Raw genomic sequence first — 26,981 nt, 5'->3', positions numbered from 1 at the left:
TTCAATGTGTGCTTCAGTTAAGACAGACCTTCCCATCCTCACAGCGATTGTCTGAGACCCCAAGTGCAGCCCCAGCTGTCAGGGTCCAATGAGCCGTCCCCACCCCCACCCCTCACTCCCTGGGCACTCTGATTTTTTAAGGCTCCCACCTTTCCTTTGATTCAGAAAAGCCAGTCAGGCTCCTGGACTGAGGGCTCAGAGAAGGAAGGATGATGCCTGGAGGTTGCAGAATGTGCTCCGTGGTAGGCGGGCACGGCTTGGGCATAAGGGCACCCACTGCATGTTGTCTGAGGTCTCTTGCTCTTTCTCTCACTGTCTGCTGGATCCATAGACCACCCTCAGGCCAGTCAGCTGCTGGTGAAGGCAGAGGTTGGGGGGCAGGGCCTGTACCCCCTTAACAAGACGATTAGGACTGGAAGCTGAGGCTGAGTTTGGGGTAAGAGATGCTGGGAAAGGAGAGAAGCCCCCAGCAGAAGTCATGGTCAAGGACTCAAGAGGTCAGTTGTTGCCAGGCAAGCTCAGGAACAAGAGCGATCAACACAGGAGGGACGGAGGCCATGAAAGTGTTAAGTGTTAGTTGCTCAGTCGTGTCTAACTCTGTGACTCCATGGACGGTAGCCCGCCAGGCTCCTCTGTCTATGGGATTCTCCAGGCAAGAGTACTGGAGTGGGTTGCCATTCCTGTCTCCAGCAGATCTTCCTGACCCAGGGAATAAATCCAGGTGTCCCTCATGTCAGGCAGATTCTTTACCGTCTGAGACACCAGGGAAGCCCCAGAGCCTGTGAGAGTCAAGTTTATAGCAGAGAGGAGGCTGGAACTGGCCAGAGTGGCCCCTGGTGGATACTCATCCGTATCCAAGCTTACAGGGTGACCATGGCTCATCCTGCCCGTCGCCCTGATGAGATCCTGTATCACCAGGATGTATCAACCAGCTGCAAGTAAGAAACCAATCCAACAGCCGCCCCCATGCCTCAGGACTTGGCCTCATGTTGTAAGAAGCCCGAGGTGGGCGACCCATGCAGGTGCAGCGCTCAAAATGCTGCCAGAGACTCATCTCTCTCTGCTCCATCCTGCCTAGTTATGCGAGCTTCCAGACTCAGACTTATCATCCAGTGGTTTCAAGATGCAGGCTGCCTATCCAGAATGCATCTGTCCTCCTGCCAGGCAGGAAAAGGGACGGGAAGAGAAGAAAAGGGAAAGAAAGAGAGGGAAGGAAGGAGTGCTTCCTGTGTCTGGTTAGCTGAGCTTTCCCAGAAATCATGCTCATACATCTCATTGGTCAGAACTGTGTCACATGGTCACCTGTACTTACCCAGAAGTCACACTCACACATCTCCTTATATCTCATTGGTTAGAGCTATGTCACGTTGCCACACAAACTTTCCCAGCAGCCTCCCCCTTACCTCTACTTTTTGGGGGCCAGAGTGAGGTACTCCGCCCATGGCAAAGGTCATGAGGAAGGACGCTCGACACACGCAAAGGCGGGATCGAGCCTCAGGAGTCCCTCTGGAAATCCTCGAGCGTCTACCCCCATAACCAGAGCCTGCCTACTTTACTACTTTGTGCTCTCACCTACACCTCTGACTTCACGGGGGGCTGTCCCCCAGCACCTCTTTCGGAGAAGGAGTTAACCTAGAGCTCCAGTCAATAAAAACTCTTGGGCGTGACAAGAGTGTTTTAACCTACAAACTCCTCTGAAGGTTCTCTAGCCTGCCTGACAGGCTCGTCCGGCCACATGTGATTGCTCACAGCCTCCCAACCGTGAGAGGCATGAGATGCTTTAAACCCTCTAAAAACAGGTTCTTTAGAGAAGTTAGAAAACTATTAGTATAATGGGCTGATTAGAAATTGTGTTGGTGAAGGGTTTTTCATTTGTTGAGCCAATGTTTGTTGCTAAGTCTCCATATCCCCTGCCCTTACACACATTAATGAATATATAGAAGGAATAAGTATTAACCTTTGATATTAATCACGTTAGACCTTAGGCTAAGTAAATTCTTTCCTTAACTAAAACCCACTACACCCTCACCCTATAGGAATGTAACTTTATTTGGGTGGCGTCTGTTTTGAGAATAATCACCCCTGGAGAAATAAGTGTCCTGGTTGACTGACCGCTGTCACAAGGAGAGGGTCATAAATTGTCAGCAGGCCCCCTGGCCAGAAGATGATGTAACACCCCTAAGACCTCTGTATACATTTGTATGAAGCATCTGACTTTGATAAAAGTCAGGACTGCTGACCCCATGTGACTTTTGCATAACACCTCAGTGTATAAAATTAGGCCATGGAAAATAAAGAATGGGGATCAGTTTCTCGAAATACTGGTCTCCCCATGTCGCTCTCTCTCCCAAATTCTGGCTGAGTCTCCATCTGGAGCGCGGAACCCACCATGCTTACTAATTATGCCTGGGCTTCTAAGATCCGACCGGGGAGGCCTCAGTGTCTCCTCTCCTTCGGGAGAACGGAAGGACGCCTGCGGCCTACGTAAGTGGTGCAAGCTTCTTGTCTTGAAGTTTTATTGGTCTCCCGCGTAAACCAAGCTACTCAGCCTCTTTTCTCCACTGAATTTTCCTACTGAGCTATCCTCATTCTATTACTCTTTACATCTCTAATTAATATCTAATTGAAGCTATTGTATCCTGACCCTCGCCGACGCCGTCCCCGCTTCGAATACCCTGGAGCAGCCGGGGCTGGACCCCGGCATCTACTCACACCCCATTGGTCAGAACTGTGTCACGTGGGCACCGGTTTCAAGAGAGATTTTGGAGCACTGGTGTTTTTGTTGGACACATTTCCCCTCCTCCAAATTCAGAGTTCCTTTTTAAAAAATTAATTCGTTAATTAAGCTGCATCAGGTCTTAGGTATGGTATTCTATCTCTATAGCTAAGGCCTATCTCTAGTTGTGGTGGGGACTCAGTTGTCTTGAGACACATGGGATCTCAGTTCCCCGACCAGGGGTTGAACCTGTGTCCCTTGCATTGTTTGGAAGGTGGATTTTTCACCGCTGGACCACCAGGGAAGTCCCTCAGAGTTCTTTTTGTGAGTAAAGACCCAGGCCTTAAGTGGGGGTGTTGGACTGGTATTAAAGAGTCTGGAAGGCAGAAAGTCAGCTGGGTAGAGGCGCGCACACACAGCAGGTAGAGTTGGCCACATGTCCTCTGTTCAGGGCATGAAAGATCTCAGTCATGCCCACCACGGACTGTGACCTGGAAATTATGTCTCCACGGGGACACTTAGCTTCTGGACCAAATTGTTCTTTAAGCAAATTAGAGATGGAGGCCAATTGCATCATTTCTCTTAATTAGCAAACCAATCTCTTTCAGAGGCTGAGAGTCCAAAAATGAAATCTGTCATCCCAAGTTCTCTGTCAGCTCACTCTCCGAGCAAAAAAGGAGAGGCATGGATGTGATGCGCCCTCCCAGCCCACCAGCGAAGACGGAGAGCGCAGGAGAGCATTAGCATTAAGCGGCCTGCTAATGTCTGGAAGCCTAAACAGTCAGAGAACAGCAATAAAGGAGCTCTTCAAATGTTGCTGGAGAATGTCCATAAAGAGGATATAATGAAAAGGACTGCCCAAATGTGCAAGGATAATATAGTTAATGTATTACTTCTTTTATTATTTTATCATCTTTCATTAATTGCTGGCAGCGTGCCTGCAGGAGTTGGTTCCATGGAAAGGGCTTTTAGTTAAATGTCTTAAATGAAACGACCACTTAGAACCTGCGAACAAGGTTGAACCAAGGTTCACTTGACTTCAGTAAATCTTGTCTGAAGGGTGCAGGGGCGGGAGGAAAGGGATCCATTCTGGGACAAGCTAGCCGTCTTCAGCCGCCCCACAGCTGCTTGGAGCTGATTGTCTCAAGTTTGGAACCACAAAGGCATGACTTTATTTTTGAAAGAAGGCCTTGTCTACCATCTGCTGCCACTGATCTGCTGTGTGACCCTGAAGAAGTGACTTGCAGTCTCTGAACCTCAAGTTCCTCACTCTGCAAAGACTTGACCTGACTCCAAGTTCATTACCTGGATATTTCAGGGTCACCAGGTCATATACAGGGTTTCCCAGGTGGCACCAGTGGTAAAGAACCCAGCTGCCAGTGCAGGAGCCTCAGGAGGTGTGGATTTGATCCCTGGGTCAGGAAGATCCCCTGGAGGAGGGCATGGTCACCCACTCCAGTATTCTTGCCTGGAGAATCCCATGGACAGAGGAACCTGGTGGACTTCAGTCCACAGGGTCCCAAAGAGTCAGACATGACTGAAGTGACTTAGCATGCAGGTCATATATTAATTAATGGAGAGGGTGGTGAGGTTGAGGAGAGGAGTGTGACCCGAAACCAAAAGATGGCCCCAGAAAGGGGATGCCCACTGCTCAGGAGTGCTCTGGGGCCCCCAGGCATGTGAGCGTGTGCCCCTCCTTAAAGCCCCAGCTTCCTTCATGGCGCCAGGTGCCCACCACCTCCCTGTAGACAGCAGAGCGCCGAGGGGTGAGGCGTCCCCAGTGCCAAGGTGCTCCTGCCCAAACGGCCTCCTTTTCCTGAAGGTCTGGGGAAAAAGTATGAAAATGCCGCCAACTCCTGATTTGAGCAGCTAGCTCTCCTGTCTTCTTGCACGTCTCAGATACAGCTGCCCCTCACTCGAAGCTAGCTCTTCTGAAGCCTGGCCTGAGTGCCTCGCACTGCAAGGGCAACCGCACAAGCCACGGCTGCCCAGATGCAGCCTCAGGAGGTGAAGGGAGGGGCAGGGCTGGGCTGCTTCTGGGACTGACTTTCCCAGGCTTGAGCTCGGGTCAGCTGACCATTTCCACTTGAGGGTCCCATTCGTACCCCTAAAGGACCAGGTCCCAAGCTGAATAAATCAACTTCCTCCTAAACTAACCCTCCTGCAGACATTTCAGTTTCTTTTAGCGGCTCTGCAGCTTTCCTCTCCTCTAGCCCTTTGTGCGCCCCTAACCTCTGGCCTGTGTTCAATGCCCAATCCCATCTAGGCACAAAACACCTGACTGTAAGCTAGTACAGACACGGCCAAGTTTTGATGCCAATAGGTGCATAACAATTCGTGAAATTTAACTGGAATGAATGACTCCCTCCTGGGTTAGACTCTGCCCTAGAACCACTTCCATCCCCTCACCCTAAGTCAAGGTCTTGGTAAAAGAGACAGCACCCTTCCCAGCCACTGTTTATCTTATTGCTGCATTTTATTCCGTTAATAACAGTTTTGCTACCTGAAATCGTCTTGTGCATTTATCGACTTGCACACCACGTGTCTTCCCCAAGTAGAATATAAATTTCACAGCAGCAGAGACCTTGTCTGTCCTGTTCCTCACTGTATTCCCAGGGCCAAGCATGGGGCCTGGTGGATCACAGGAGCTCGATAAGCACTTGCTGAGTTAATGGACTCATTCCGTGTCCTTTAATATTCCTCCTCAATCCATACTGCTCACCACTGCCAAGTCAGACTTCCCACTTGTCACCCGCTGCTTAGACACGTGTGGTGTCCCCCCACGGCCAGGGGACAGGGGCTCCAGCTCAGCCTTCCTCACCACCCACGCGGCCCCTCCAAGCTGACCTTCCACCTAAGCTTCTTATGCACACGGCCAAACCCTCCAGGAAGTACCCACGCCTGGCCCAGTCCCACGTGTCCTGGTTAGAACTCTTAGTGGCAAGTAATAGGAAGCACCTGGAGCTGATTCAGAAGGTGACAGAGCTTCAGTTTCGCCAGATGGAAGGAGTCAGGGAGATGGATGCACAGCCGTGCACAGGGACGCACGGTCACTGAGCTGCGCACTTACAGGTGGCTACGACGGTCAGTTTTGTGTTGTGCACACTCGGGCCCCCTGATGCAAAGAGTCGACCCATCGGAGAAGACCCTGATGCTGGCAAAGATCGAAGGCGGGAGGAGAAGGGGACGACAGAGGACGAGATGGTTGCATGGCATCACCGACTCAACGGATGTGAGTTTGAGCAAACTCCAGGAGATACTGCAGGACGGGTAAGCCTGGCGTGCTGCAGTCCAGGAGGTCACAAAGAGCTGGATGCAATTTAGCAACTGAGCAACAACAACCTGAAAAGAAAAAAAGCAGGGTAGGATTTAGTATGATGATAATAAGGTTGAAGTAGTCACTGTGGTCACTGAGTTCCTGTAACAGCACCGAGACAGACCAGGCTCAAGGTTCAACCCGTGAGGACCGACAGCTGCTGAGTCTCCATCCCCTGTCCCTGGAGCAGAAAACCTGCATAGCCCAGGCTGCATCAGGGTTCAGCTCTCCCGAAGTCAGCAGTGGTGCACAGAGGTCACGCTGGGGTCCTCCTCCGGGACCTTGCTTTTAGAGAAATGGCCATTCTCCATGAGTGGAAATCATCAAGAAAAGGGAGAACACCCCCACGAGGGCTCACACCTCACCTGAGATTCAACTCAGCGAAGATTTCCTGGACGAAGCAGCATTCAATCTAAAATCTGAAAAATAAAGAGGCATGATCTGAGCAGAAACAGAGCAGAGAGAGGAATTCTATCCTGGGACTGTGTGCAGAAGCCTAGAGATGGTGCATCATTGAGTTTGACCACAAAGAATAATGGCGGCCTCCACCTCTTGATTCAAGAGGATGCTTGAGTTCCAGCCGTTGTGTCTATATTCCAGGAAGAAGGATGAGGCAAGGGTCCCATCTCTTCCATTAAGCATCCACTCCAGACACCTCTTCTGCTTTACAAAGCACTGACTAGAACCTAGTCACACAGCCACTAGATGTAGGGAAGGCTGAAAAAGGCCATCTTTATTCTGGGTGGATATATGTTAACAGGGAGCTAAGAGTCGGGGATTCTATTGTCAGAGAAGAGACACAGATCCTGGGAGTTTTCTAGCGGCCTCCACTGAAGATGGGCTAGAGCATCACTCTTTCCAGGAAACGGGAAAGCGTGGCATGAGGAATCCAGAGATTAAGGAGGGGAGCCTCTGATTGGCTGTAGAAGGTTGGCCGCAGCTTTCATCACTGTCCATGTGTGTTCTTGCGCACTCAGTCATGTCCAACTCGCTTCGACCCCACGACTGTGGCCCTCCAGGCCCCTCTGTCCATGGGATTCTCCAGGCAAGAATACTGGAGTGGGTTGCATTCCCTCTTCCAGGGGATCTTCCCGACCCAGGGATTGAGCCTGTGTCTCCTGCATCTCCTGCATTGGCAGGCAGATTCTTTACCAATGCACCAACTTGGAAGCCCCTCTTTGTCCATGGGCCCAGCCTATTTTAAAGTAAATTATTTATTTATTTGGCTGTGCTGAGTCTTAGTTGAGGCATATGGGATCCAGCTCCCTGACTGGGGATCGAACCCAGGCCCCCTGCATTGGGAGCTTGGAGTCTCAGCCCTTGGACCACCAGGGAAGTCTCAGGCCCAGCCTATTTTTTGAAAACCCTTAATTTATCAGTAACTGTAGAGTCACTGGAAGTTGCAAAGAAATGTACAGGAAGGTCCCAGGCACCCTTCCCTACCACTACGCCCCAGTATGAGCATCATCGTCACTGCAGTACACTGTCAAAGCCAGAAACAAACACTCATGTGTGTGTGTCTGTGTGATTTATCACCCATGTAGCCTCAAGCAGTCAGCACAGTCAAGCCACTGAACTGAGTCATCACCACAGACCCCTTTACCCCCTCCTCTGCATCCCTAACTCCTGGCAACCACTAATCTGATAATTACATTATCTTACTCAAGCCACATGTTTCCTAACAGGCAGAATAATTTCCTTGAGGCTTGTCCGAGTTGTTGCGTGTATCAGCGCTGGTTCCAATTTATGGCTGAATCCTGTGGCCTAGGATGGCTATGCCCTTTGGTTTAGCCATTCACCTTCTGAAGGGCACGTGGGAAGTTTCCAGTTTGGGGCTAATACAAATAAAACTGCTATGAATGTTTGCATACAGGTTTCTATGTGAAAATAAATTTTTATTTCTCTGGAGTATATGGATAATTGCTGGGTTGCAGGAAAAGTCCGTTTTTAATTTTTAAAGAAATCATCAACTATGTTCACAGTGGCTGGACCATTGTGCGTCCCCACCAGAAATGGACGGGTGACCTAGTTTCTCTGCATCTCTGGCAGCGTTTGGTTTTATCACAATTTTTAACTTTGATGGACGTGTAGTGACATCTTGTGTGATTTCCATCTCCATGTCTCTGCCGACCAACTTTTCATGTACTTGCTCGCGACCTCTACGTCAAATAGCACCGTGAAACCTGCGTGTCCCCTTCCTTCAGGAGACTGACGATTTCTTCTCTGGAATGATTGAACGAAAGAGGCTTCTTACATAAGGATGTGTGCAGAGAGATGAGTGGAGGGGGTTGGCTCTGGTACAGCTCCCACGCTGGCTCCAGGCTGGAGGTGGCTCCGTCTTGTCTACAGTCAGGTACCCAGGGGTTCACCAAACTAGAGGCCAGTTTGCCACCTGACCACCCCTTAGTGAGCACACTGTTGAAACCACCTGCCTAGCTGTAGAAGTGGTTGTCTATGCTGGGTCCCAAACCACCCCAAAATATAGTGCCTTAAAACAATGGCAATCATTTGCGTACAAGTCCACAGTCTGGCAGAACTCAGTGTGGACAGCTCATTTCTCCTCCATACAATGGGCTGGCGTGGCCAGGACTGGAGGATCAGCTTCTAGAACGGTTCAGGGCTGTCGGTGAGGGGCTTAGACCAGGCTGCTGATCCTCTCCACATGGGCCTCTCAGAGGGCTGCTTGCGCTTCCCCACAGCATGGCAGCTGAACTGCATAGGCAAGAACTCCAAAAGGCTGGGGCAGCAGCCACAAGGCTGTTTACGATCTGACCATAGAACTCTCAGGATGTAACTCAACAGGAGGAATAGAAGGAATTTATGACCCCACTCCAGTGCTCCTGCCTGGCAAATCCCATGGACGGAGGAGCCTGGTGGGCTGCAGTCCATGGGGTCGATAGGAGTCGGACACGACTGAGCAACTTCACTTTCACTTTTCACTTTCATGCATTGGAGAAGGAAATGGCAACTCACTTCAGTGTTCTTGCCTGGAGAATCCCAGGGATGGGGGAACCTGGTGGGCTGCCGTCTCTGGCGTCGCACAGAGTCGGACACGACTGAATCGACTTAACAGCAGCAGTGGCGGCATGGCTATATTTAAACCACGTACCCAGAGCTCTGAACAGTTTTTTAATGCCTTATCAAATGTGAGCTGATAGCCACAGATCAGAAGACATTTGAGAAAAGCCTCCAATATGAAGACAAATATAAAGAAAAGTAAAAGAGACTACAAAAAGCAAAGATAATACAGGAGAATAAGAAAACAACAACAACAACAAACCCACCAAACCCACTATAATTACTATCTGCAGAGAAGTGAGAGAAGATACTGGATTCGTGCAGCAATGGAACTGAATGCTATTTTAACAGGGGAACAACTTACAAGTAAGAAAGTGCTCTTATACTGAACGTATAAGAAATATTTAAAATTTTGGAAAATTTGGTAAACGAGGTTGAAGAAATCTCTCAGGGGAAAAAAATACAAGAAGACAAAGAGACGGAGCGGCAAAAAAATAAGGAGATGAGGAGCAACCCCCAAAGTCACACATCACACTAACAGGAATTCCAGAAAAGGCGAGGAGACACAACAGAAATGAAGAAATTAACAAGCGATACCAGCACGTTTCCCAGAACTGAAAGACAGGGGCCTCTAGATTGGGTTTGATAAGCATATAGCACATCATCATTTTTTAGCCCATTATCTTTTAAAGAAAACTTTTAATGGAAGTATATTTGAGATACTGTTGGACTATAAAGATGGCTGAGCACCAAAGAATTGATGCTTTTGAACTGTGGTGCTGGTGAAGGCTCTTGAGAGTCCCTTGGACTACAAGGAGATCCACCCAGTCCATTCTAAAGGAGATCAGTCCTGGGTGTTCATTGGAAGGACTGATGCTGAGGCTGAAACTCCAATACTTTGGTCACCTGATGCGAAGAACTGACTGTTTGGAAAAGACCCTGATGCTGGGAAAGACTGAAGGCAGGAGGAGAAGGGAACGACAGAGGATGAGGTGGTCGGATGGCATCACCCACTCAATAGACATAAATTTGAACAAACTCGCCAAGATAGTGGAGAACAAAGGAGCCTGCCCTGCTGCACTCCATGGGGTCATGAAGAGTCAGACACGATTTAGCGACTAAACAACAATAGCCTATACTGTTATCTACAGCAACAGTGTGCTTTTCATTACCATCACGTATCTCCTTGAACGAATATACCACCAATTATTTATCCATTCTGTTGTTGATGAATTTGGGTTATTTCCAGTTGGTGGTTATAACAGATTTTGTTGCTGTGAACATTCCTGTTTGCTTCTTTTGGTTGACTGGATTTACATTTTGGGTGCGTAGGGAGATGTAGGTCGTACGATTGGCTTCAGTAGATACCGTTGAACAGTTTCCCAAAGCGGGTGAGCCAACGTGTGCCGCCATTAGCGGTGTGGGAGAGCTCCAGCCGTCTCTGCAGCTTCTTCGACAGCTGGTACTGCCTTTTCACCCGCTCCCATCCAGGTCATCATGACAAGTTGTGAAAGGATGTTCAGTAAGGGACAGCATGTTGTCAGAAGCTCTTCCAATCTTGTGCTGGGAAGGATCTGAGTAAGAAAGTGGCTCAAGAGAGGCCAGGAGAGCAGCCAAACCCTGCGGGACTCACGAGCCCTGACCGGGGTCAGACTTCATCCCGTGTGCTTGGCAGGCCTGAAGACCGCTTTTTGAGTGTCCAAAATGCCGTTTTGGCTTCACTGTGGACCATGGGTTCGAGGAAGGCGATATAAATGCAGAGGGAGCTGTGAGCTATTGCAGAATCGAGGCCGGTACTGACGAAGCTTCAGACGAGGGTGAGAGGGCTGAAGAGAAGTCGATTCAGGAGCAGTTCAGGTGGGAGACCCTAGCCGTCCCTGTGGCGGGTCCGCGGTGTCAGCTGAGGGTCGGAAGGACCACGGGGACCCCACGTGCCTGGCTCACCCCCAGGGACTGATGCTGCAGATGTGGGGTGAGGAGGAGAGTCCAGTCCTGGGTGTGCTGAATCTGAATTGCCCGCAAGACACCCGAGTGAAGACCTCACACAGGCAGGGGGCTGTTTCAGCCTCCTGGTGCTCTCTAAACAGAGGTGTGGTGGGGGGTGGCAAAGACGTAGATCTGGGAGTCAGAATCACGAAATGAGGTCAGGAGCACAGGAAGAGCGCCTGGAACGAGAAGAGGCATAGACAGGCCTGAACCCTGAGGAAACACAACACTTCATGGACGCAGGGAAGTCTGCAAGGTGCTGTGGGGTGGAGGTGGGGCTGGGGAGGGCGTGGTCCATGAGCCGCTTGGGCGGAAGGCTCTGCAACTTGGGACCAGTCTCGGAGGGTGTTCTCGGGGCGGGGGATTTGAACTTGCAAGGGAGTTGGAGCAGGAAGAGTGAGACAGGATGGAGGAGGAGGCCAGTGGTAAATCCTTCTTAAAAAAAAATGAAGGTCTGAGGCTAGATAACTTTCTCCATGGCCAGATGACTTCCCTCTAAGCCCCTCCCACCAACCACAGTCTGCCCAAGGCCCCGTCGGGGGACAGAGGTGAGGATGGGATGCTTGCTCCAGACTGAACGTTGTGGACATCACGGATGTCTCAAGGTCAAGTTCATCCAGGGCACAAACCGCAGGCGCGTGGGAGGGGATTTCCTTTTCTCCTTCCCAGAGGAGTGCCCCCAAGTGTCCCGGCTGCAGACTGAGGAAGGGGAGGGTCTCGCCCTGAGACTTGAGGAGCCGCTCGGTGGCGTCTCCAGGAGGCCAAGGACCTGAGACACCCAGAGGGACAGTGTCCTGACGGCGTCGGGAGCCGATGAGGGGCGCGGGCTGCCCCAGCGGCCAGTGAGCTGACCCTCTGAGGGAGGCATCCTGACCCCAGAATGAACGCCCACATGAGCAACACCAGCCGTGTCCTTCACAGCGCGTCCTTCACAGAAGGCATGAGGCAGCACTGCCCACTGGAGAGGGCCCACCATGGCGCTCGGACTTGAGCGTGAGAGGCTGCGGCAGGAAGAGCCCAGCCCCGGGCTCAAGGGCCTGCCCACTCCTGACCCAGAAGCCGCAGCTGCGACATTTCTGAAGGGGCCAGCCGCTGGAGCCGAAACTGGGGCAGGCGCATTTGTGTGCGTGGTGTTGATTGCCAGCGGTTAATCACCAAGGGTAAGTGGAAGAAATCATTCCTGTTCATTTGCAAATGGAAATCAGACGAGGGCTGTGCTGAAATGCATCAGCGTTTTCCCTTCCAAATGAAAGGATTTCAGAAAGACAGCTGACCTTGGGGTGCCTGGCAGGCCCAGGCCGCCAGCTCCGAGTGTCCTGTGTCTCTTCCAGACGTTCCCGGGCCGCCATGCCCGCGGGTCCCCAGCAGACCTACTTAGTTGAGAAAGTAGGAGCATTTCGGATGCCATGAAGTCACAGGCACACAAACAGCCAGGCTCCCTCTTTTATTACCTTGCAAAGCCCTGGAGACGCTTTCACCTCACTTAAGGAGCCCCAGCAAATTATGCTGAAATCCTTCCAAGGGTTGAAATGATATGTTTATAAATCCTCCTTGCTGAACTGTTGGCCCCAAGAAATCTTACAATAATAAAGACGTATGTGCTGGGGGCAGGAGGGGGGTTCTTTCCTCTGTCCACTCCCCCCCCAACCACCAAATGTGCAGCTTTTTCTGCCTACGGGTGGCGTGTTGATACTGCATTTTCGTCCGGCATTACCACCCTCCAAGGCACACGATGTAGCCCCCTGATCAGACGTGTAATGAATGTCTCTCCATGCTGGTGGATTCATTACTGTGATTTATAGCTGTTTTAATGTACACAAGCTTCTTAAACAACTTAGAGTTGATTGTTCTGGAACTAGACCTGGGTCCCCGGGAACTCTTGGAGCTGAGCCATGGTTCAGGGAGTTATTGGTGTCCCTGGGCAGGTAAACAACCTTGGATCAAAGGTGCTAGGTTACCTGCAAACAGTGTCGATTGGAACAGGAAGCACCTTATAATGGGGAGCAGGGGCAGTCTAATAAACCTCCTGAACCTGGGCCAGCACCCCCCGGCATGGCTGCACTCTGTCTGTAGCACGCAGGAAGGACGGGCTGGGGCCCAGGAGAGGTGAGTGCTCTCGCCGGCATGCCTGGGCCGGCCAGGCACCTTCAGGGAACTTCCCCAGGAGGCCTGCACAGGGACATACAGAGGCTGACAAATGCCGGGGGAGAGAACCAACCTGGGTTACTCAGTGCACAGAGATCCTGCTTTTTTCAAAATACATTTTAACTTAGTCATCTTAAGAATGGCTCTAATGCTGTTCAGAATGTCAACCTAAACCAAGCACCCGCTGGAGCATTCTAGAACTGGGGGGCTGTGGGACTTCCCTGGTGGTGCAGTAGGTAAGAATCCGCCTGCTGATGTGGGGAACACGGGCTCAGTCCCTGGTCCAGGAGGATCCCACGTTTGTCGGGGCAGCTAAGCCCGCACACCACAACTACTGAGCCTACAAGCCCTAAAGCCCGTGCTCGGCAACAGGAGAAGCCGCCCCCGGGTGAGAAGCGCACGCAGCTCAAGTGGAGAGCAGCCGGGGAAAGCGGGCCTGCAGCGAGGAAGACCCAGCGCGGCCAAAAATAAATGCACAGATGATTAAAGAAAAGAACTGGGGGTTGTACTTAGAGGGGACGGAGGGGAACCCTGTAGCAACTGCGACCAGGAATGGGGTGTGGAAAGCTTCAGCCGGACTGGGAGAGCTCAGGGAAAGAGAGAAGGCTCCAGAAGGAGGGTGAGGGCTAGGGGAGGGGGTGCTTTGCTGACGGAGGGCCGGCAGCGTTCTGGAAGTTACCGCCTAGAAGGAGGGCTTTCCTGGGCCAGGGGGAGGCAGCGGTGGTGAGGGCGCCCAGGAGAAACTGCCCACCTGTGCCGGGTGAGAACCCTTGAAAGGAGGCGGTGCCCACAGGGTTCCGGGGGCGCGTCCCTGCTGCAGAAGGCTCTTCCTCACCACCCACCGGAGGACCCCTGGTGAAGTGTTCAGTCAGGCCGTCACTGTCCCCAAAAGCAATGCCACTTGGCTCATCTCCGTGGACCCGAGTTATTTGACTAAGAGGGTTGGATTTAGAAAAAAAAAATCACCGTCTGAGGCTTGATGACTTATTTCATGGCTGGATGACTCTCCTCTCTAAGCCCCGCCTACCCTAGCTAGGGTGAGGGGCATCTGCTCTGTGGAGCCGGACACCCCTCTGTAAGGCCGATGCGCAGGAGTCCTGGGCTGGGCTGACCCCTCTGGACCCCTGGACAGAAGGTCACAGAGGAGCCGTGAGAATGCCTGCCCAACAGGCACACAGCCTCCTCACCCAGAGGGGGACAGCGGGGTCTGAGGTGGGCAAGGGATGGCCACGTTCACCGGGGCAGAGCTGAGCCCGGGACACTCTTTCCCAGCTTCCCGTGTTCTCCCAACTCCATCCTGCTCCCACTTCCATGGGACTGTCCCCCAAAATTCACAATGAGAGGCATGAGCCTCCCCCGCCCACCTCTCCTGCACCCCCACCTAAGGGCCACTGACCTCTGTCCCACAGAGGAGACCCAAGTCGTGGGTGGGCCCCTTTCCATCTGGGTGCAGGAACCTCTGCTATTCAGTCAAGAGCGCAACTGTCTAGCTGACAGGTATTAATCGGCCAGACGGGGTGATAGTGTGCCCCACCGGCCAGCAACTTCAAGCCCAGCCGCGGCAGAGGGGATGCCCACAGGGAGGACAGCAGTGGACACAAGCCAGCGAAGAAGACCTCTCTCTGGCTGCGTCACTTCTGTAGGCTCCACTTCTCCAACCCTGGCTGGTCTGAGCATGGGCTCACCCAATGTTAGTGATGCCACCATGTCTGAGAGATGAGATGGAAGTGGGACCTGGCTTCTGTTTTGAGAAGCTCCCAATTTCATAAGATATCATGTACTTTATCAGTTGAATTACATTCTCCCTGCCCCAATTCACACGACAGAGTCCTAACCCCGAACCTCAGACGGAGCCTCACTTGAAAATCAGGTCTTTGCCTGATGTGATCAAGTTAAGATGAGGTCATTAGGGTGGGTCCTGATCCCACAGGACTGTCCTCACACAAAGGGGAGATCTGGACACGGAGACAGATGCCCACAGAGAAGACCCCACGTGACGACAGAGGCAGACCTGGGGGTGATGCTCCTACAAGCCCAGGGACACCAAAGACAGCAGAGACCACTGGAACTGGGGGAAGGCCTGGGACCGAGGCTGTCTCGTGGCCCCAGCAGGACCCCACCCTGCCCACAGCTTGGTCTCGGGCCTCCAGCCTCCAGGACGGTGATATAATATATTTCCACTGCAAAGGATATGAATTTGAGCAAACTCTGGGAGACAGTGAAGGTCAGGGGAGCCTGGCGTGCTGCAGTCCGTGGGGTTGCAAAGAGTCGGACACGACTGAGTGGCTGAGCAACAGCAAAGCCGCCCCCGTGGCGCTTTGTCCAGCAGCCCCAGGACTCTAATAACACAAAGTGTGTATCAAGTTACCTCCTACAGGGACCCACGGCCCCCTGAGTCGCGGGGAAGGCGGGATCCACATACGCAAGTCCCACAGATCAGTTTTTACCCGACCAACCACTTTAATTAAAGGGGGGAGAAAAAACAATTTAGTTGAACAGCTGGTTTCAGTGATATTTTTTTCTGTCTTTCACCAGCAGTTTGCCTGAATTTATATGGTCTTTCCACGGACAACCGTTCCAGCCCCTTGACCCTAGGACGGGCTCTCTGGCGCTGTGCTGGCGCCCTGCCCTCATGCCAGGCCTTGACCCCTGGATGCCTGGGAAAGCACCTGACTGATCCAGCTGGGGACCCTGCTGAGGCCAGAGATGCACGCATGTGGCTCCATCAGGAAGTAAGGTTGCTCTAGCCACCACCGATGAATGGCTTGCTTGGGGCCAGGAAACTGTCTCCCCTGAGAAGATGCATCCTCCTATAATTTCCATAAAATATTAAAAGTGGAGTTCGGTTATAAGAGCCACACCTGCTGATTCCCACCCCTGAAGAGGAGATGGCTGAAGGGCTCTGGAATGAGGTCAGGCTTCCTAACCCGAAGGCAGTCTTGGGAAGGTGGGTTTCTGCTGTATCTGCTGAGAGCACCCAGCTTTGGAGACCGGCAAACTTCCGCCCACCATGAGGTCACAGCAGGGTGAAGGCAGCCATGTGGCCAGACGTCTGGGGGGCAGGGAAAGCAGCGGTCACTCAGAAACCTGGGAGACAGTGAGCTGGCCAGTGGGAGAAGGGCAGTGAGTCTCCAGCTGAACTCCAAGGACAGTGCGTCTCAGGGCTGTGAGCCGAGGCGTCCCAGAGGCCACCCCGGGAGATCTGTGGGCCATGTGCGGCAGCATGGATGGGCATAGAGACTCTCACGCTGAATGAAGTGAGCCAGAGAGGGACGAGCATCCCATGGCGCCACTTACATGTAGAATCATATACGGTGGTGCAAATGAACAGAAAAGTCACAGAAGCAGAAAACAAACTTATTTACAAAACAGAAATAGGGCCAGAGATGTAGAAAGCAAGCTCATGGTTACCAAGGGCGGGGGGAAGGGCATACAAATAAGTTGGGAGAGTGGGACTGACATATGCTGCTACTGCTGCTGCTGCTGCTAAGGCGCTTCAGTCGTGTCCGACTCTGTGCGACCCCATAGACGGCAGCCTACCAGGCTCCTCGGTCCATGGGATTTTTCCAGGCACGAGTACTGGAGTGGGTTGCCATTGCCTTCTCCGGGGACTGACATTTCACTTTCATGCATTGGAGAAGGAAATGGCAACCCACTCCAGTGTTCTTGCCTGGAGAATCCCAGGGACGGGGGAGCCTGGTGGGCTGCCGTCTATGGGGTCGCACAGAGTCGGACACGACTGAAGCGACTTAGCAGCAGCAGCAGCATATATAAAAATGTGAAGTGAAAGTCGCTCAGTTGTGTCCAACCCTTTGTGACCCCGTGGACTATACAGTCCATGGAATTCTCCAGGCCAGAATACTGGAGTGGGTAGCCTTTCCCTTCTCCAGGGGATCTCCCCAACCCAGGGATCGAACCCAGGCCTCCCGCACTGCATATATAAAAACAGATGACTGATGAGAACCCATTGTACAGAGCCGGGGACTGCTCAGTACTCTGTACTGACCTGTATGGGGAAAGAACCTAAAGGAAAGGTGGATATGTGTCCATGTATCACTGATTCACTTTGCTTCACACCTGAAGCTAACACAGCATTGTAAATCAGCACCACTCCAATAAAAAGGTAAAAACGAGCTCTGTGGGTAAAATTCAGGAGTCCTGTACCTGGATAGGAAATAATCTCTTTGTTTTCACTAACCTGCGACTGGAATTTCGCAGGCCTTTTAATTATGAATGTGGAACAACCCACCGCCAGCACACGAAGCCCACCGTGTAGTATCACGTGGCTGCAGGCTCCTGTCACATGGCTACAGGCTCCTGTCACGTGGCTGCGGGCTCCTGTCACGTGACCACAGGCTTGGGCCGCCTGCACAGACCTCACAGGGTGGCTTACACATGCCAGTCCTTCAGAGGCGTCTGCACCAGGGACCTTGTGGTTTAAGTCGCTAGTTAAGAGGCGAGCGTGTTACTCTCACACGTTTGTTCAAATGTTCTCATAAATATGTTTCAGAACAATTGTTTTCCTTTATAAGCCCCCATATACCTGTAATGCAGGAGATGTGGGTTCGATCCCTGGGTAGGGAAGATCTCCTGGAGGAGGAAATGGCGACCCACTCCAGTATTCTTGCCTGGAGAATCCCATGGACAGAGGAGCCGGCTGGGTCGAAGAGTCGGACACAACAGAGTGACTATCACTTTCACTTCCACATGTTGCATCATAGCCTGAAACCCTTTCCTCTGAGAAGCAGGTCCCTGGGCTCCACCAAGGGACCAAAGCGCCCATGACTCACAAGATCAGCTCCCAATCTTCTAAGAGGGGACGGGAGCCGGGTTTGAACCAGGAAAATGGTCAAGGACTAAAGGGAGGCGACTCGGGGTGAGGGGATCTCAGGAGTCTGGGGCCAGGCAGCTGAGCAGGGGCAGAAAGATTCTCGGCAACTGCGACAGCGGAACCACTACATCCCTCGAGCAGAAGACAGAAGGGGCACAGGGCCCAGACTCCAGAAGCAGCCGGGACTGTGGCAGAGATGCCCACTCCAAGACCCTCCGAGAGGAAGGCTACCCGAGCCTCCCTTCCCCCAGCTTCCAGAAAGGCACCTGTACCTCCTCTGGCTGAGTCCCAGTCGCGCAGGGGCTAGGATCGGCCTCCCCCGGCACACCCCGTGTCACCTCGCAGAGCAACGCGAGGGCTTATCACCTGGGCTGAGGCCCTTTCTCCTGGGGCTGCAGCAGCCCCGGCAGGACAGCGGGAGGGGCCTGGCAAGACCAGGCAGCCCCACGTGCAAGAGCCCCCGAGTGACCACACGCAGGAAACACGGAATCACAGCTCCTCTACTCTGAATGCGGGACTCCTGCCGACGTGCCCTTTCTGACCTCCCCCCTGGATTGTCATCATGTGCATTGACACGCTGTTGAGGGAGAAGAAATGAAATTATGAAGAGTTCTTATTGATTCACTCGTCAGCAGGCAGGCCTGATCCGGAGGAGACAATAAATATGGGTGGTACCTGTGTGAATTCGAACAATCACTGGCTTATTAGCGTTTGGCACCAGGAACACGGCTGGGATTAATGCCCCGGGATCCCTGGTGCTGCCTCCAATCTTATCTATTTTATGAGCCAGCGCTTTGCTTTCTGAGTCACTGGGAGAATCGCACTTGTACATCAATTACATTTCCATTAGTACTGAGATCTCTTTCTTCCTAGGACAGGATCAGGCTGCAGATACGCAAAATATCAATACTCACTCTCCCTTCTTTATGCTAATCCTGGCGTCGTCCAGGGCCTAGAGGGGGTTTATGCTGATGCAGTGTTTACAGGCAGCTGGGCTTCCCGGACAGTGCGGTCCCCACTTCTGTGGGTGCTCAGCCCCAGGGCTGGAGACTGGGGTGGAGACCCCACGCATCTGCCCAGGTGACCTCCTGGTGGTCCGGGCACGGTCGCTGCGTCAGGGATGCTGGAGTCCTGCTGCTGCCATTGGCTTAGTCATCGGCTGCGTCTCCACACCGAAGTCAGAGCATCCTTACGTAAATGAGTGAGGAGGACATGATGGAGATGTTAGATCACCTCCAGGAGCTTGTTCTTTGCCTGGTTTTCCGTCACTGACCTGACCCCCACCCAGAGTCAGACATGGCTGAGCCCACATGCACAAGTATGTTCTTTGGGAGGGTGACCATTCTGACTCCCACATTCATTCATTCAAATGAAGGCAGCTATTATTTTATTCAATCAATATTTATTGACCCTTTACTGTGGATATTGAAAGCCACGAGACTGAAGGAAGTCACCTGAGGAAAGATTTGACCTAAGGAAGAAAGGAAAGTTAAGGGCGGAGCCTGGCGCACTCCAGTGTCTAGAACTTGGAGAAACGAGGAGGAATCTGAGACAGGGACTGAAAAGCAACATCAGGTGAAGCACGGACACCACCTGGAGAGGGCATCCTGGATCCCAAATCAGCGCCGTAAGGAAGGTGCAGGAACCCCTGCAGCCACTGGGCAGGGGCCCAGACAGGGGGCTGGACTCCGCACACGGGCTCCCTCCCACATGTCCCAGCAAGATGAGACAGGCTCCAGGCGAGCCTGAGCGGAGAGGGCCCGGCAGAGGCCCCACCTGGCCTCAACAGCCTTGCAGAAGAGCGAGGGTGCTGGAGGACTCACCCGTGCCGAAGTGCAAACATTCCTCAAGGCACGGTGCTCAGGAGAGTGAGGCGCAGGCAAAGGACGGTGTCGGCGGACGGGAAAGAGCTGTGGACCCAGCCCTGAGCCCTCACATGTACACTCAGCTGTTTGCCACTAGGTTGCTGAGACAACTCGGCAGGGGAAATATTAATGACCACCTTTGCAACAGGTGGTCCCAGGACAACAGGCTACAGCCACGGCAAAATGATGAACCTGGATCCTCACACCACGCGAAACGTAGTTCACTCATAGTAGATCATGGACCTAAATTTTAAAATATTCATTTATTTGGCTGCACCTGGTCTTGTTGGGGCATCTTAGTTGCAGCGTGTGGGGTCTCAGCCCCCTGACCAAGGACTGAACCCGGGTGCCCCACGCTGGGAGCACCAAGTCTTAGCCACCAGACCACCAGGAAAGTCCCCATAGATTTAAGTTTAAGAGGTCAAACTACCAAATTCTTAGGAGAAAACACAGTAGCAAATCTTCATAACCTGGGTTAGGTAAAGCCTTCCTAGGCTTTTAGGACACTAAAAGCACTAACAAAAGAAAGATAAGTAAGCTTGACTTTGTCAAAAAGAAACGCTTTCGTTCTTCTAAGAACACCATCCAGAAAGTGAACGGACAAAGTGGAATAAAATTCTTGCGAATCATACATACAAGTTCTGGAAAAGAACTTGTATCAGGAGTATGTGAAGAACCCTTACACTTTGATGGTAAAAAGACAAATAACCCATTAAAAACAAGCAAAGGATCTGAACAGACATTTCTTCGGTGAAGATGTTCAAGTGTCCAATAAGCACATGGAAAGGTGTTCACCTTCACAGGCCATTAGGAGGCGAAAGTGAAGTCGCTCAGTGTCCGACTCTCTGCGAGCCCGTGAACTGTAGCCCGCCAGGCTCCTCTGTCCATGGGATTCTCCAGGCCAGAGTACTGGAGTGGGTAGCCTTTCCCTTCTCCAGGGGATCTTCCCAACCCAGGGATCGAACCCAGGCCTTCCGCATTGTGGGCAGATTCTTTACCAGCTGAGCCACCAGGGAGCCCCAAGAGAAGTCAAAACTGCAGTGACATAGCGTGTCACACCCCACTAGGGTGGCTGCAACGAGATGGCCGGAGACAGAAGGATGTGGAGAACCTTGTAAGTTACCATGCTCAACAGCAGGGGTGCCAAGACACGCCACCACGACGGGGTGGTCTGAGCAGCAGACTTTCCTTCTCACAGTTCTGGAGGCGGCAAGTCTCTGACCAACGTGCTGCAGGTCTGGAGGAGGGCTCCCCTCCTGGCTGGAGACGGCCACCCTCTCTCCGTGTCCTCACATGGTGGAGAGAGAGGGGGAGAGAGGCTCTGGGGTCTTGTTATTGCTGCTCAGTCGCTCAGTCGCGTCCGACTCTTTGTGACCTCACAGACTTTAGCCCACCAGGCTCCTCTGGCCACGGGATTTTCTGGGTAAGAATACTGCAGTGGGTAGCCACTCCCTTCCAGGGTATCTTCCTGACTCAGGGATCAAACCCCCTTCTCCTGTGTCTCCTACATTGCAGGTGGATTCTTTACCCTCTGAGCCATCAGGGAATCCCCTTAAGAACAAGTGCAAAGGTTGGAAAAGACCAGCTTTCCAGCTCGTCTCATCAGGCAGCAGGGTCCCTCTTACTCAGCCCTTCCTTTCAGCCAGGCCTCCTGGTGACTGATGAGGCCCACCCTGGGGAGCCATCGGCTTTAGTCTATAGTTTCAAATGTTCATCTCATCTAGAAACACCCTCACAGACACGCACAGAGCAGCGTCAGACCAAACGTCCGGGCACCCGTGGTGCAGCCAAGTTGACGCGTAAATGAGGCATCACACAGTCCTCAAAACGTTCTGTGTCGTGTTACCAGACGACTCAGCCGTTCCACGCCTGAGCATAAGCGACGGGAAATGTAAAGGAACATCCACACAAATGCTTGCCCACGAAATGTCAAAGCGGCATTTCTCGTAACAGCCAAAAGACAAAAACAACCTAAATGTCCACCAGCCGACGAGAGAGTAGATGGAGCCTGGTCCATCTCTGGCAAGAAGAAAGGAGGCCCTGACGGAGGCTGCGACGTGGTGATCCTCGAACACGCTGAGTGAGAGGCTGGACACAGACGTTCACGTGGCCCGTGATCCCGTTTATACAGTGTCTGGGAGAGGCAAGTCCATCGGGACAGGAAGTAGATGAGCGGTCACCCGAGGCTGGGGAGGGGCAGATGGGAGCTGGGGTGGGGTTCTACGAGCAGGTAGGTCTATGACTACCCACTGGAGCTGAGACAGTCGGCGTGGGTGTCTGCTCAGCTGCAGAAGTGTGGACAGGATGTGTTCCTTTACTCCGCTTGGAGATCTGCAGGATGAGGGTCAGACAGGGGGTGGGATGCAGGCGCAAAGGAGTTTCGGACATTGAATGTACGCCATGCAAACCTGGGAGTCTGGACGAAACAGCCTGCTGCTGGACTACCTGAAGGGTCCTCTCTCCCCAGAGCTCACTCACCGCTGCTCCTGACGGCCTGCCCCGCCCCGCAGCATCGCACCATGGGGATCGTGGGGTGTGTCCTCCCCGAGACGACACGGCCCTCTCAGACAGCTCAGGAACTGGCTCCATGTCTCTTGGCTATGAGGACCAGTCTGTAAGACCGTTCTTAAATATTGATGTATATTTTTAAAATAGCAACAATTAAGTTATAAAGTAAAATCTGGGGAAAATATTGGCAATGAATGTGATAACTAAAGGTAAAGGCCTTTGGTACGTTCGTGTCAAGCTTTGATAAGTCAGTAAGAAAATGCTGAGCGCCGCATGAGGGAAACGGCAGAAGATACTACTCAAGAACAGGCTTTTAACCACGATGTTTTTAAAAAAAAAAAGGGCTTCCCTCGTGGCTCAGACAGTAAAGAATCCTCCTGCAATGAGGGAGACCTGGGTTCAACCCCTGGGTTGGGAAGATCCCCTGGAGAAGGTACGGCTAACCCCGCCACTATTCTGGACTGGAGAGTTCCACGGACTGTATAGTCCATGGAGTCACAAGAGCTGGACACAACTGAGTGACTTTCACTTTCAAAAAAGAATGTAAAAAGTGGGGTGTGAACTAGTGATACAGTGTGGCTGAATCTCAAAATAATCACACTGAGTGAGTCAGACCGAAAACAGTCTGGAGTCCACATTCTGTAGTGTATGGATAATCTACAGCCAGCCAGCCAGCCAGTGCCTGCTCAGTCGTGTCCAACTTTCTGTGACCCCACGGACTGTAGCCCACCAGGCTCCTCTGTCCATGGGATTCTCCAGGCAGGAACACTAGAGTGGGTTGCATTTCCTCCTCCAGGGGATCTCGCCGAGTCAGGGATCGAACACTCATCTCGGGGACAAGGTCCCAGCTCGATCGAGTGCTTCTTCAAGGAGCATGTACCCCAGGGCAGGAGAACTGGCTCTGCTGGGGGTGGGCATGGGGGGCAGGGCCGAGTCCTGCTGGAGGACCAGCTGACCAGCCTGGCCGGGGAGGGGCCCATGAGCCCGGCACTGGCAGGAGCAAGGAGAAGCCTGACCCACACAAGGGCAGGGACGGCCTGACGACTCGGCCATCGACCGGCGTAATGGAGAGATGACGGAAGGAAGGCTGGCGGCCTCACTCCTCGTGATAAATACATCGGTGGCCCTCCTGATAAATGCTCACGGCACAGTGGAGCAGATGAAGCTGTACCCAATAATGATCCTCATTCGTTCTTGGACCTCTCTGCTGAAACTGCCAATTAAGATAGTGCTTTAAGAGGGATGTGGGTTCCCACCGGCTCCAAGATGGCTTGAAACCAGCACGTCTCACCAGATGCCAGGAGGCTTTCGGGTGGCTCTGCTGACGAGCAGCCACTGACCTGCTTCTGACCCCGGGTGACCAGTTGCGGGGCGGGGGAGATGCTCACTGTCCTTGAGGCAGCCTTGGTGCTGCATGCCCCTGCCAGGCCCTCTCCTGTCCCCGCCAGCACGCCAGTTCCGCTCCAGAGAGGGCCCCTCTCTGCCCCCCGACCCCCACGTGCATCCCGAAGCCTCCGTGCCTGGTGCCTTGTTACCCAGGCTGCCTCTCCTTAAATGGAGAAGGCCCGGGCAGCCACACTTGTTCAGGAGGTGCCATGGAGGCAGGACCACGTGAGGGCTTAGTGGAGATGCCCTGAGCCACAGGTGACCACGCTGTGGTCCAGCCTCCATCAGCTTCAGTCTCCCCCACCTCTGATCTGAGAGCTGTCCAGGATGGGTTCCTGAGCCTTGGAGGCTGTGTTCCGTCCATCCCTCCCAGACCCCCACCCATATTTAACCGCCATCTAAGCCCACGTAAGTTGAAGCCACCCAGATCCCTCCTGGGGTCCCCTGGTGGCTCAGTGGTAAAGAGTCTGCCTGCAGTGCAGGAGAGGCAGAATCGATCCTTGGGTTGGGAAGATCCCCTGGAGGAGGGCCTGGCAACCCACTCCAGTATTCTTGCCTGGAGAATCCCATGGACAGAGGAGTCTGATGGGCTACAATCCATGGGGTCACAGAGATTCAGACACAACTTAGCAACTAAACAGCACCACCACCCCAGTCCCAGGAGACCAGGCTCCACAGCAAAGCCTGAACAGCCAGACCCTTGGCACAGTCTGAGCTCTGGGGTCTCTGTGTGCCCAGAGAACAGCAAACAGTCCTCACAGTTTGGAAGCTGCACATGGTGGTCGCCTAGGGCTGCCAGAGCAGACCAGCAGAGAGCGCGTGGCTGACAAACAGAGGTCACGGTCCCCAGTCTGGAGGCCGGAGTCTGGACGTGGCCAGGCTCCCCAAGAGTGCTGGGGAGGGTCTGCTCCACGCGCCTTTCCTGGCTTCTGTGGGCCCTTGACTCGGGGCTACAGAGCTCCAGGCTTTCTCTTGCCTTCTCCCTGCACTCGTGGCCACGGCCAAAGGGCCCCTTTCTGTGCCGACACCAGGGGTATTGGGCTAGGACCCTCCCTAACGACCTCACCTTCACGTGGTCATCAGTAAAGTCCTGCTTCTCTAAATAGGGCACGTCCTGAGTCAATGGAGAACATCAGCACAAGCATTTGTGGCTGTGGGGGACACCATTCAACCCACAAGAGGGGGCAAAAGCAGACTTGAGCCTGTAAGAGCTGTGACTGCAGATTGTTATGAAAGGAAAGCAATATTATATCATCCAGATAAGCACAGCAGGAGTAAACACGCTCTGGTATTCACCCAAAAGCTTCACTGAAGTCTGAGTGACGTGCAGTGATGCTCCGTGCACACCCCTCGCCCCCACGCGGATCTGCGGAGAACACGCAGAGCAGACAGACAGATTTACCTGGTTCTTACCCGGATGGGCTGGCTCGCAGAATGAGGCAATTGATTAGATATACAGCTTTAGGAAAGCTCAGTATTAAACTGTCATTTTGTCAATAAAACGTCATTTCATCAATATAATGTCGGCACGCCTGAATGTTTCTGCATAATTAATTCTGCTGATGCATTAAGGAATGTTATACACAATATTAATCAAAAGGTAGTGTCAACAGAGGGCCATATATAAACCCAGATATCAAGACTGCAAACATCTCTGAGAACCCTGTTCCCACCGAGACACTGCTCATCTAGAAACACTTGGATTTTTTTTTCATAAAACTGCTATTTAAAAAATTAATCAGTCAAGGAAAAGCAATTAGAGTAATATACAGAAACCTCCTGGGAAATTAATTTTTTACAAAACACTTTTTAATAAATTGCCTTTGCTGTTGCTGTTGTTCAGTCCCTCAGTCGAGTCCGAATTTTTGTGACCCTGTGGACTGCAGCATGGCCTCCCTGTCCCCCACTATCCCCTGGATTTTGCTCAAACTCATGTCCATTGAGTTGGTGATGTCATCCAACCATCTCATTCTCTGTCATCCCCTTCTCCTCCTGCCCTCCATCTTTCCCAGCATCAGGGTATTCTCCAGTGAGTCAGCTCTTCACATCAGGTGGCCAAAGTATTGGAGTTTTAGCTTCAGCATCAGTCATTGTAGTGAACATTCATGACTGATTTCCTTTAGGATGGACTGGTGTGATCTCTGTAGTCCTAGGGCTTCTCAAGAGTCTTCTCCAGCACCACAGGTCAAAAGCATTTAGCTGTACTCAGTGTTCAGAGAGTGGCCCTGAGTCACAGGGTTACGGGGCACATGGAAACCCAGCAGTGTCCTCGCAGACACTCGGGCACAGTTCTTCGCGGGCTGTGTGCAAACAGATGCAGCTTTGTCATCCTGGGAAGAGGGGCTCTTGACCACATACAGACGCACGGCCAAGGCCAAGGCCGAGCGCTGAGCTCTGGACCTCTCCGCAGAGCCCAGGAAAGGCGCCACCGGCTCCCAGCTGCTTCAGAACCAGCCAGGAGCAGGCAAGGGGCAGGTGACTGCCAGGAAGAATGGCCCGTGCCTGCCCAAGGCCAGCTGCTGCCCCGCGCCTCCCGTTACCCCTCATCGGTCCCTCTCTCCCCAACCCCCGTTTCTCCCTCTCTGTGGCCACAGGCCTGTGAGCCCCCTGCCCTCTGCCAGGGCTCTGTACCCCACATCCGCTCACGGGAAACTGGACTCCCCTTGAGCGAGAGAGGCCCCCGACAAGCAGAGGGGGTGCTCAGATCTGCAGAGCTGCCTGTCCTGGCTCACCATATCGGGAGCCCGGGGCACTGAAGCCTGGCTCCCCCCAGGCCTTGAGGCCAGGGTGACCCCATGGAGAGGACACCTATCCCCCCATCCTGGCCACTACGTCCTGGAAGCGGTTCAGCTGCCCCAAGCCCAGCACCCACCTGGACACCATGGCCTCACCTAGAGCCCCCTTCACAGGTCCCCAGCCTGACTGGTGGAGTTCTGCCTGTCCTGACCAGGATCAGACCCAAAGACCCCCGTCAGGGTGTGACGACAGACACCCAGGCTTGAGCCCCAGCTTCGCCACCTCAAATGCTGCTGCTCTGGGCAAGTTTCTGGGTTCAGTTTGCAATTCCAGGAAACAGGGATGATATTAACAGTCAGTTAATATCATCATGTGTTGCTTACGCGGCGTGAGCAACACATGAGGCTAGACGTCGTCACGTTACTGCCTCAAACCGCGCTTGGCACGTAGAAGGTGTGGGGAGATGCCGGCTGT

General features: G+C 52.9%; 1 long non-coding RNA gene across 1 annotated transcript; it reads left to right on the top strand.

The window, feature by feature from the left end:
- Positions 1–11,981: 11,981 nt before the first annotated feature.
- Positions 11,982–16,033, top strand: LOC139182644 (uncharacterized). The gene is made up of 2 exons (XR_011566155.1): positions 11,982–12,196; positions 15,717–16,033. It is a non-coding gene; the product is annotated as an uncharacterized lncRNA (long non-coding RNA).
- The last annotated feature ends 10,948 nt before the right edge of the window (positions 16,034–26,981 follow it).

Source organism: Bos indicus, chromosome 4 (genome assembly GCF_029378745.1).
Source record: "Bos indicus isolate NIAB-ARS_2022 breed Sahiwal x Tharparkar chromosome 4, NIAB-ARS_B.indTharparkar_mat_pri_1.0, whole genome shotgun sequence".
NCBI lineage: Eukaryota > Metazoa > Chordata > Mammalia > Artiodactyla > Bovidae > Bos > Bos indicus.
Note: the sequence above shows the minus strand (reverse complement) of the source record. Positions and strands in the feature narration are given on the sequence as shown.